At 40.5% G+C, this 12,321-nt stretch overlaps 1 protein-coding gene across 1 annotated transcript in view; it reads left to right on the top strand.

Moving 5' to 3' along the window:
* The window catches only part of SH2D4B (SH2 domain containing 4B), a 73,021-nt gene that overhangs the window by 1,117 nt on the left and 59,583 nt on the right, over positions 1-12,321 (top strand). The gene's annotated exons all lie outside the window — the stretch shown is intronic.

The following is a 12,321-nucleotide window of genomic DNA, read 5'->3' as shown; positions in this document are numbered from 1 at the left end:
CTCTTTCCCCATTCACCAGATGAAGTTTTTAGGCTGAGGCAAGATAGAAATAATTTTCACCTTGGAAATGCAGTTGCAGCAATTCTACACTTAACTAGGATATGTTACAGAGATCTGTAAATGCCAAAGATCTTAGCCTATCTCTGAATCTATTAAAATTTGAATATTCAGAATTTCTAGTAATTCTGAGTAGCTGATTTTGAAAAAGCTAATAGCAGTGTGTGTCCCTCAGTCATTGTTTAAACACTGGGTCTTAACACACCCATGGTAGAAAGCTTTGCTTGGAGCTCCTCAATGCAGAAATTGTGACTTTTAAAAAATTTTTGAGCCTTTGCACCCTAAAAAATCCCATTAGTTAACAATTCTAAGACTATTAAAGAAATGTGTTTCCACGCAAAACTGGTTTCTAAGACTCACTTGAAGTGAAGACTTTTATTAAATGTCTCTAAAGTTACAATTGTAGCCTTAAAATAAAGGGAGAATGTTCAGAGCATCCTAATCAGCCATAATGGGATTTTAAAATGTCCCCTCACAGATGGCAAGGTGGACAGTGGAAATCCTTGTTCTGTTTAATATTTTATTTTTCTTCTTACTGTGAACGGTGTTCTCCTAAGAGGGCTGATGTCAAAATACAAATCTTCTGTCAAACAGCACAAAAAGCTTATGCATTTTGATTGATTTGTAGCTGGGAAAAAATTAAAAATGCAGTTCAGCTCCACATACCAAAACAGCATTATATCATTGAGAGAATCTGTATTATGCTCATTCTTTGTGGAAGACATGCAGAAAAACCTAACTGCAAAAATATTTTTGTGATGATTTGTTACAGTGTTGACACTTAAATTTCCATATATAAATTATACATTAAACCTACTACAGGACACTATTGTCTAGGTAATTAATTTTCTGATTTATAAAAAAAAAAACAGAGAACAGTAGAGTAATCTATAGATTATATTTGCTCTGACGAGAGTATTCACTAATACACATGGAGTTAGATTTCACAATAGCTCATTTCCATTTTACCTTCTTAAATTGCCAATTTAAGTTACTGCTTAGGTTTGACTTCTGCTCATTGTTAGAAACTTTCTGCTTCCTTCAGAAATGTGCTACAGAACTTATTTTACCATTATTTTTTTTATATAGAAAGAACTATTGGACTTAGATTTGCAAAGCAGGCATTTGGTTCCACTGAAAAAATATTTTACTTCCATGAACTGATGCCAGGGTTGCAAAAGGATAAGGTCCATCTTTTTGGACATGCTAGTCATTAACTATACAGATACTTATAACTGATTTCTACTGTGCAGTTCCTTAATATGATGATAAATAATTTCATAGTGGAGCTAGTCTTGTTGTGTGGGGTTTTTTCGTTGGTTTGTTTGTTTTTTAAAGTGAACAAAATCAACCAGGAATTATATGTAAGATAGGAATTACTGTGCGATATTTTTGCCTGTATAACTCAGAGAAGATTACTATATTAATACTTTCTTATCTTAAAATATATTATTTATTTTCTGTATTTATTTTTTGAACCCCAGAAAAGCATTTGGCTCCTACATTTTTTGGACCTCAAAGCTGCATAATTTTCAGTTTCCATTGCTGTATAAGCAAATTTCATAGAATCATAGAATCTTAGGGGCTGGGAAGGACCTCGAGAGATCATCTAGTCCAACCCCCCGCCAGAGCAGGGTCACCTAGAGTACATCACACACGAACTCATCCAGGTGGGTTTTGAATGTCTCCAGTGAGGGAGACTCCACAACCTCCCTGGGCAGTCTGTTCCAGTGCTTTGTCACTCTCACAGTAAAAAAACTTTTTCGGATATTCACCTTGAACCTCCTATGCTCCAATTTGCACCCATTACCCCTTGTCCTATCACTGGTCATCACTGAGAAAAGCCTAACTCCGTCCCCCTGACACTCACCCCTTACATATTTGTAAACATGGATGAAGTCACCCCTCAGTCTCCTTTTCTCCAAGCTAAAGAGACCTAGCTCCCTCAGCCTTTCCTCATAAGGGAGATGTTCCACTCCCTTAATCATCTTCGTAGCTCTGCACTGGACTCTTTCGAGCAGTTCCCTGTCCTTCTTGAACTGAGGGGCCCAGAACTGGACACAATACTCCAGATGTGGCCTCACCAATGCAGAATAGAGGGGGAGGAGAACCTCTCTTGACCTACTAACCACACCCTTTCTAATGGACCCCAGGATGCCACTGGCCTTCTTGGCCACAAGGGCACATTGCTAGGCAGTGTAGAATATGGAGTATTTTTATTCTTGTTTAAAATTAATGGCTACCAGGACACTCGGAGCTACCATAATTACATGGGGTTTATTCCTTTGAAATTGAGGGATTCTAACAGTTTCATATGCAAGGTTTTGCTTTTGCATGGCACAGCTTTTATTTTTGTGCTATTTTGTTGAAGCCAAGAGTTTCTCTGGCTTTAGAGAGCTGTGTAGCCTGATATGTAGTAGAAAATAGAGGAGAGACTTCAATATCTCTAATATTGTGCCAAGTTTCTGAAATTTTCTAGTTTTCTAGTTTTTTTCTAGAAAAATGTGTGTTATTTGTGAATACGACACAATTTTGTATAAAATAGTATTTTAGTGTTTTCCTCATATTTTGAATAGCTACATAAGAAAATGTTGCCTTACCTCTTTGGAATGAGTTAGGATAAAATTTTTTTTAGGAATTATTTACATTTGGCACTTCTTTAATTAAAAATGCTTCAAGAAGTGCTTAGGCTTGATCAGGAGTCCTGTACCCCAGCTGGTACAAGTTCAAGAACTTACCTGCAGTGGTACATGTGAACCCAGCAGCAAAACAAAAGAGATGGATTTTTTTAAGCAAAGCAGTGATTGTGAATTGAATTTTGATTTTCTGCAGTGACTTGAGGATGAAGGGATCTTGCACAAGGTTTAGATGCATTGCATTGTCTTACAGAAACCACAAGTGCAGAGCTGAGGAGGAAAAAAGTGGCATATGCAAGTCAGCTTAGCCTTGAGCTAGAGTTAAAATCATCAGCGGGTTTAGGGGACTTCTTGTCAGCATGATCGTGTTTTTTTATTGTTTGAAAACTAACTAGGCTCAAAATCTATAGTGATTTTTCTGGAAATGCCATGCAATGCCAGTTGTCCATTAATGTTGTATCCATTACTATGCAATTTGCTTCTTAGAAAACAAAAATAAGTCAAAACCATGAAATAAGATGTAAGTACTTAAGGGTATTTAGCAAGCCAAATAGTGTAACAGTCTATAAGAAATAAGTCTTATTCTTAATTTCTAAAAAGAAATGTCACCTTCAGTAAATGCTAAATCGTGCCTACTTTTCCTTTCCGATTGTTTGTTTTCATGTGTCTTGGGGAAAGGTTAAAATTGAATTTACATTGCAACTAATCAATGTTAAAGAAATAATTTCACTTAGGGGTGAATGAAATGTTTTCAGATTCAACATTTTAAATTTGCTTCCCTTTTTAAAAGCACAGATCAATGTCTAAAAGGGACCAATATATAAACATCACTCAGAATGAAATATTTCCTTTAAAAGTTATTTGATAAATTGTTCCCATGTTTTTGCTGTTCATACCTATCCCACATTAGTGCCTTGCCTAAAAATATTAGTAGAATTTAAGCATCATTTAGGTCCTCCCAAAACTACAGCCTTTAGTGAACTTATTCTAGGTGAAAAAAAGGATTTTGTAGCTTTAATTATATAATGACTGCTGGCTGGTACTGAAATAGCTTCACGTGTGAGTTGAATTCTTGGAGGTCTGTCTTTGGTTCATTTACAAATTACACGTAGGCAGATCTTTCAGGAATGTATTTTCATTTGCCTTTTCTTACTGTGCTAAACTCACTAGCAGGGCTCATCGAGAGAGCTTTAAACGAGATGTGAAGGGGGAAGGGGAGAAAACTGGGTCTGTTAGGGAAAAGCACAAGAAGAATGAACCAGGGCCCGAAGGCAGGTGGTCTAAGGAGGATTTAGTCCCACCAGTGTGCTCTGTTTGCTTCCTGAAATGCCTGTATGCTAATGCACACAGCATGGGGAATAAGCAGGAAGAGTTAGAGGTCTGTGTGTGGGCTAAGGGTTATGATCTAGTAGCAATAACAGAGACATGGTGGGACAGCTCACATGACTGGAATGTGGCCATGGATGGATATGTGCTTTTTAGGAAAGATAGGGCAGGGAAGCGAGGTGGTGGAGTTGCTCTTTATGTGAGAGAGCAACTAGAATGTATTGAGTTTCGTGCAGGGGCTGATGAGGGGCAAGTTGAAAGTCTGTGGGTAAGAATTAAGGGGCAAGCAGGTGCGGGTGACACAGTTGTGGGGGTCTACTACAGACCTCCTGATCAAGGTGAGGAGGTTGATGAGGCTTTCTACAGGCAACTGAAAGCAGCCTCACAACTACAGTCCCTGGTCCTCATGGGAGATTTCAACTACCCTGATATCTGCTGGAAGACTCACACAGCCAGCCTTTCACAGTCTAGGAGGTTCCTCCAGTGCATTGATGATAACTTCTTAAGGCAAATGGTGGACAAGCCGACTAGAAGAGGAGCGCTGCTGGATCTTGTACTAACCAGCAAGGAGGGCCTTGTTGAAGCAGTGGTGGTCAATGGCAGCCTTGGCTGCAGTGATCATGAGATGGTGGAGTTCAGGATCCTGTGTGGAAGGAACAAAATACCCAGCAGGACCAGAACCCTGGACTTCCACAGGGCAAACTTTGGTCTCCTCAATCATCTATTAAGGGAAATCCCATGGGACAGGGTGCTAGAAGATAAAGGAGCTCAAGATAGCTGGTCAACATTCAAGGACCACTTCTTGCAAGCACAGGATCAGAGCGTCCCAATGGTTAGGAAATCTAGTAAGGGTGCTAGGAGACCTGCATGGTTAAAGAAGGAACTACTGGGCAAACTTAAGTGGAAAAGGAAAATCTACAGATCATGGAAGGAGGGGCTGGTCACGTGGGAGGAATATAGGACTGTTGTCAGAGGATGTAGGGAGGCAATTAGGAAAGCTAAGGCCTCCTTGGAACTTAACCTTGCAAGTCAGGTTAAGGATAATAGAAAGGGCTTTTTCAAATACATAGCTAGCAAAACTAGCAATAGAGGCAATATTGGCCCATTGAGGAATGAGGTGGGAGCCCTGGTGACAGAGGATATAAAGAAGGCAGAGGTGCTGAATGCCTTCTTTGCCTCTGTCTTCACTCCTGCAGGGTCTCCCTATGAGCCCCAGATTCATATAGCCCCAGAAGAAGTCAAGATAGAGGAAGAGTTTGACATGGTAGATGAGGATTGGGTTAGGGATCAGTTGAGTAATCTGGACATCCATAAATCAATGGGTCCAGATGGAATGCACCCAAGGGTGCTGAGGGAGCTGGCGGAGGTCATTGCTAGGCCACTCTCCATCATCTTCAGTAAGTCATGGGCAACAGGTGAGGTGCCTGAGGACTGGAGGATAGCAAATGTCACTCCAGTCTACAAGAAGGGCAAGAAGGAGGACCCGGGTAACTATAGACCGGTCAGCCTCACCTCCATCCCTGGAAAGGTGATGGAACAACTTGTTCTTGGCACTATCTCCAGGCACATCAAGGACATGGGGGTCATCAAGAGCAGTCAACATGGTTTTATCAAGGGTAAATCATGTTTGACTAACCTCATAGCCTTCTATGAGGAAATTACTAGGTGGATAGATGATGGTAGAGCGGTAGATGTGGTTTATCTTGATTTCAGTAAAGCATTTGACACCGTCTCCCACAGCATCCTTGTAGAAAAGTTGATCAGGTATGGGTTTGGTGATCAGGAAGTGAGGTGGATTAGGAACTGGTTGAAAGGAAGGAGTCAGAGAGTTGTAGTCAATGGGGCAGAATCTGGTTGGAGGTGTGTGACTAGTGGAGTCCCACAGGGGTCGGTACTGGGACCGGTGTTGTTCAACATCTTCATCAACGACCTGGATGAGGGTATAGAATGTACCCTCAGCAAGTTTGCTGATGACACTAAGCTGGGAGGAGTGGCTGACACACCAGAAGGCTGTGCTGCCATTCAGAGAGACTTAGATAGGTTGGAGAGTTGGGCGGGGAGAAACATGATGAAATTCAACAAGGGGAAGTGCAGAGTTTTACATTTGGGGAAGAACAACACCATGTCCCAGTACAGGTTGGGGGCTGAACTGCTGGAGAGTAGTGTAGGTGAAAGAGACCTGGGGGTCCTGGTAGACAGGAGGATGACCATGAGCCAGCAATGTGCCCTTGTGGCCAAGAAGGCCAATGGCATCCTGGGGTGCATTAGAAAGGGTGTGGTTAGTAGGTCAAGAGAGGTTCTCCTCCCCCTCTATTCTGCATTGGTGAGGCCACATCTGGAGTATTGTGTCCAGTTCTGGGCCCCTCAGTTCAAAAAGGACAGGGAACTGCTCGAAAGAGTCCAGCGCAGAGCTACGAAGATGATTAGGGGAGTGGAACATCTCCCTTATGAGGAAAGGCTGAGGGAGCTGGGTCTCTTTAGCTTGGAGAAAAGGAGACTGAGGGGTGACCTCATCAATGTTTACAAATATGTAAGGGGTGAGTGTCAGGGGGACGGAGTTAGGCTTTTCTCAGTGATGACCAGTGATAGGACAAGGGGTAATGGGTGTAAATTGGAGCATAGGAAGTTCAAGGTGAATATCCGAAAAAATTTTTTTACTGTAAGAGTGACAGAGCACTGGAACAGACTGCCCAGGGAGGTTGTGGAGTCTCCCTCACTGGAGACATTCAAAACCCACCTGGATGAGTTCCTGTGTGATGTACTCTAGGTGACCCTGCTCTGGCAGGGGGGTTGGACTAGATGATCTCTCGAGGTCCCTTCCAGCCCCTAAGATTCTATGATTCTATGATTCTATGATTCTATAAGTTATACATTTGGTCTAATGTTGGAAACAAAGACCAAGGCATGTTGCTATCAGTGGACTGATAGATTTGGAAGAGAAACAGAGAAGGTAATCTGGGGGAACACTGGAGGTGAAAACTTTTTGTAGATGGCAACATTTATCTGTCACCATTAACTGACTTCTGTTCAGGAGAGTGACTTAGTATCTACTTTTTTGCTTTATGGGTGATTTATCTGTATCTAATGTTCAAGAGGCTGTAGATGAGCCCAGCAGTATAAACTTAAAAGTTATAAGTCATACTAGTTTTCTACTTTGACTTCTGATTTTGAGATGTGAATCTTACAAGTTAAGAAGTATCAATTATGAGGAAAGAGGGATTTAAGCTAGGCCAACAGTTAATGGACTGGGGATTAAGTGTGGGTTTATTAAGGATTACTAGAACTATGAAGTTCGTAGAGTCCTTATTGAGCAATCATCTTTGGTTTTCTGCTTTCTGAAATGTTTCGGTAATATTTGGTGTAGATGCTATCTGGTTTCAGTGAGCTATGGTAACCTAGATTTTTCTTTTCTACAGGTTGTACCTTACAATACCTTGAATTAGTGTAGTAAATATGCTTATTTGGCAAAAGATATCATATATACGACACTTCTGTCTAATATATAAGTCCTTTTTAAACGCTAACATTTGTTTTGCTCTGTGCCTTAACATCATTCTAGCACTAATAATACTTTTATTCATGTTACATCTCTTTTTAGCTGGTATGTTTCCTATAATGGATGTCAGGCTTCTAATCTGCAACCCTAGGATCTCCTTGGAGTTCTGTAAAATCATTTGCCATGGACTATGAAACCTCATTGGCTAATTCCTTTAGTACTCTCTGATGGATTTAATCTGGCCTTGCTGATTCAAAACATTAATTCAGTCCAGGTAATTTCTCACTTGCTCTTTACGGTGTTGATGTCTCTTCTCTTATGTTGTTCATCTACTCCCAGCATAATTAATCATTTCACAGAAGAGTTGTTTTGAGTGAACTGAAGCAGAGCAAGTACTTAGAAATTCCACTTTTCCTCCCCTCTAGTGTATTTACTTTCTGATAATTAGAGCTCTTACCTTCCCTTTTATCTTCTCTTTTTCTCTGAAGTAGCTAAATAATTATTTTTTTCATTATCTATTATGAAATTATATTACTACTGAACTTTGCATATCCAATATATTTTTTTTTGTAACTTCTTATCCTCACTTTGCTTACCCTTGCAATAAAATGTTGCAGTTGCAATGAATTCTCATCTCTGTATATTCTAGAACTTCTACCTCCAAAGCAGATTCATTTCTCATGTTTCATTTGTGGAATTTCCTCTTAATGTGAACCATGCTGCTTCAGGGATTTTCATGAAGTTGTGGAAAAAAAGGCAGTGAACAGAATGTAAAGTGGGTATGACTTTGGTATGGATTCAGGACAGCTATGATGGAAAATATGAACAGAAAGAGATGAAGGCTCCAGCATCAATAGACATTTGTGTCTGCTACCAACTTCTCTGAACCTTGATCTGATTTGAATATTTATTTAGCTTTTGACAAACAAGATACCCTCTTTGCTCTTCGGCATATATGGAACTGGTGTGCTGTATCACATAACAACAGCAATGAATTAGCCTTTTTTATTTTCTCAAAAATAATGCGTGCTTTGATAGAATAATGAAAAAAAATATTATTTTAATACCCTTTTACATCTTAGATTTAATCTACAAAAGGAGAGTAAAATGTCAATGAGGACAAAACAGACAAGACAATTTGAAAGTTAAGTGATATTTCTTAACAGCCTCACTATGTTTGGCACTTGAAAACAAAGCTTAACAATCAAGGACACAAAAATTAATATTAAATTCAAGACTGAGAAAAGAATTCTTAAAAATACAAAAAGTCCTGATTATTGAGGATCATTTTAATTTTGCAGCCTAATTCAAATCAAGCTGCTGTGCACAGCCATTTATTAATTGAGAAACCAATATTTCCAAGTGCCTTTGAATCAATAGATTTACCTATAGAATACATTAGTACTTATTAGTTCAACCAATAGGACACAAATCAGCCTTGTGGCTGAAACACGAAACACAGGTATGAATATATTTGCTATGAGTTGTTCCTTATGTATATCACTCTGATTCTAAACACAAACCAAAGTGAAAAAAATTGAAAAATTGGATAATAAAAGGTTAAAAATTACAATATACTATTTACTTTCAAATCCCATTAAGATTATCAATTCTCCTTAATTAATGATGGGGGATCAGTTATGAATTACTATATGGTAATAATTTTCATTCAGAAGTTGATTTCTGAATTTTAATATCTGTTTGTTGTGGGTTTTTTTAATTCTTGGTATCTAAACTTTCTACCAGACAAAAAGGAAGTTTCTAGCAGGTTCTCATAGGAGCTACCTCTGTAGCTCCACCGCTATAAAAACCTTGCCACAGAAACCAAATATACTGACATAACCTGATGGAACATGATAGACTTGGCAAAAACTTGCATGTCAGTGGTAGGACTGTGGTTGTATATGGATGTACCTCCTTAAACCGCTTCAAAAAAAATGTACCTCCTTTGGAATGGAATCTTAGCTACATAAGCAGAAACAAAACCTCATAGTTTACAGAACCCTCTTTTTTTACTGTGAGAGTGACAGAGCACTGGAACAGGCTGCCCAGGGAGGTTGTGGAGTCTCCTTCACTGGAGACATTCAAAACCCACCTGGATGCATTCCTGTGTGATGTACTCTAGGTGACCCTGCTCTGGCAGGGGGGTTGGACTAGATGATCTTTTGAGATCCCTTCCAACCCCTAAGATTCTATGATTCTATGATTCACTAAGGGAAGTCTCCTCAAAATTCCAAGATCCTTTTGGGATTTGCTGAGAGTTGACTGACAGGCAGCTTTGCAATTTGCAAAGAAACATATATTTGATTAGGCAGGAGCCCTTCAGCTGGAATAGCTGAGTTGGGAGTGAGTAAAGGACTACTGCCAGTTTGGATTTTGACTCTGAAGCAGTACCCAGAGCTATCAGCATACAGAAAATGAGAACTCGAAAACTTTTGAGCATCAGGTAGCTGAAGGACAGCCATGTGGGAGAGAAGACAGTGCTGGTCTGCTGCTGCTTATTCTGACATTTATTCATTGTGAGCTGCAGCTCGTGATGTTCAGCCAGGAGCTATTTGTAAACACTCTAATTTACCTGTCCTTAACAAAAGAAGCAGGGAGAAAACTAGGTAGGCTTATCACAACATGGTTAGAAAATAATTTCTTTATCTAAATGGCACTTGCATTAGACAATTATTGGAGAATAGATTAACCTATTTGGAGGGAAGTATTTCAAATACCACAAGTGGATGGTTGGAGGATTCATCAGTGTCACACATGAAGGCCAGTGCGTGGGCGTGCGTTGCAGTGTGTGTCTGAAGGGTGAGTGGGTGTACGTGCACTGACTGTTTTTCTATGTTTTTGAACCAGGAGATGTATTCCTCATTTAAACTAAGACCTCTACATTACTAGCTAAGCCTGGTAATGCTTAGCTAAGATTTTATCTCCTACAGAGATGTGCCTCTGGCACTGTTCATTGTCTGTTTCTCTGAATCATTGCATATGAGTCTGACCAGAGACATCAGACTTGAGTATTTCCAAAATCTGTCTGTATGTAATCTTGAATTGTCTAGAGCCCTGTCCTTTGTTTACAATTCAGATAAAACTGAACAAGTAACAAGAGAACACTAGCAAGAACCTTAGAATAATTTTTATTAGTGGATTAAGCCAAATAATTTGAAGTCATTGGAAAAGTTTTAGATTATAGCAGCTTGTGATGCAACACATTTCTGTTAGTGCTCTACCTGGGGGTCAGAACTCAGCTGCTCAGAGCTCATACCCAGTGTAGCTGTGTACTGAGGTGCAGTTAAACAGCAGCTTCTCAACTCTCTGTTCACTTCTCCAAACCTGGGATTAGGAGGAGACACACAACTGCCATATGACCTAAATATGTACCAGATGGAACAAATCCAGAGGGACTTCTCTCCTGTCCTAGGATTAGCCATAAGACTTTGCTTTTTAGTCTCATATCGTGCCCCAGAGCTGACTTCTCTTTGCAGAAAAGTAAGAGCAGAATAATGCTGGATACCTGGGCCTTAATTACACTGCAGGTTTGTCTTGTACGTGTGTGATCCTCAGCACTCCTGTTGTCTGAAGCATCTGGCATTAGCTGCTTTCTGAGAGAGGCTGCTCTGTTAATTGAGGCACTGTCATGGGGAGCATTCCTGTGTTTCTCTGTGGCATTGTGTTCCTCAGCCTGTCAGGACACAGTGGTGTTCGAAGGGCTTTCTTGGACATACTAGTGCTCTGATAATGATACGAGATTGTGGCTGTCTGCAGGCTTATAAATAATTAATGTGGAAAGAAAGCAGTACTGCAGCCAAGGGGAGAGTGGGATTTGCCCAAGCTAATTCAGTATTTCCTTGCTGATTTTGTAAGTTCTTAGCATAAGTGACTAAAACATTCAAGGACAGAGACACCAGGCTTTGACAGCAAGATTTGGAAGACATGGGAAAACTCAACATGCTCAAGTCAGCAGTGGATTTAGCCAAACATTGATGATTGTTCATTAACCTTCAAGTCCACTCGTGTGCTGTGGTTCTAGAAAATCTCACTGTAGTGATATAGTCCTCCCTGCTTTTGTGGCCTCGTGTGCCTGATAAAAAGAGTCAGTGCAAGCCTGCCATGCTCCATTAAGTACAGGAGTCTGGTGCAGAAAGTGATGCGTAGCTCTCTGTTCATTCTGTGACAGAGAACCCTCGTGCTTCTGCTTTGAGCTTCCAGCAGACCAAGAAGTAGCCATGCAGTCTTGTTTTTGTTTATTCTCCAACAGTTGTAAAACATGTTTGCTTTGTTACAGCTCTGTGTGAGAAACCAAGCCCTGTGTATAGCTTTTAAAGTCATAGAATCATAGAATTATTAAGGTTGGAAGGGACCTGAAAGATCTTCAGGTTCTAACCTCCCTGCTATGAGCAGGGACACCTTCTACTAGACCAGGCTGCACAAAGCCTCATCCAGCCTGGCCTTGAACACCTCTAGGGAGGGGGCATCAGCAACCTCCCTGGGCAACCTATTCTAGCACCTCATGGTGAAGAATTTCTTCCTGATGTCTAACCTAAATCTATCCTCTTTCAGTTTAAACCCATTACCCCTTGTCCTATCACTATCCTCTGTGGTGAAAAGACCCTCCCTAGCTTTCCTGTAGCCCCTTCAGGTACTGGAAGGCCCCTATAAAGTCTCCTGAAGCCTTCTCTTCTCCAAGCTGAATAGCCCTGACTCTCAGCCTGTCTTCATAGCAGAGGTGCTCCAGGCCTTTGATCATCCTGGTGGCCCTTCTCTGGACCCTCTCCAACAGGTCTATATCTTTCTTGTGCTGAGGGCACCAGA

The sequence above is a fragment of the Chaetura pelagica genome, unplaced genomic scaffold (genome assembly GCF_000747805.2).
Source record: "Chaetura pelagica isolate M959 unplaced genomic scaffold, ChaPel_1.0 scaffold205, whole genome shotgun sequence".
In the NCBI taxonomy this organism is placed as follows: domain Eukaryota; kingdom Metazoa; phylum Chordata; class Aves; order Apodiformes; family Apodidae; genus Chaetura; species Chaetura pelagica.
Note: the sequence above shows the minus strand (reverse complement) of the source record. Positions and strands in the feature narration are given on the sequence as shown.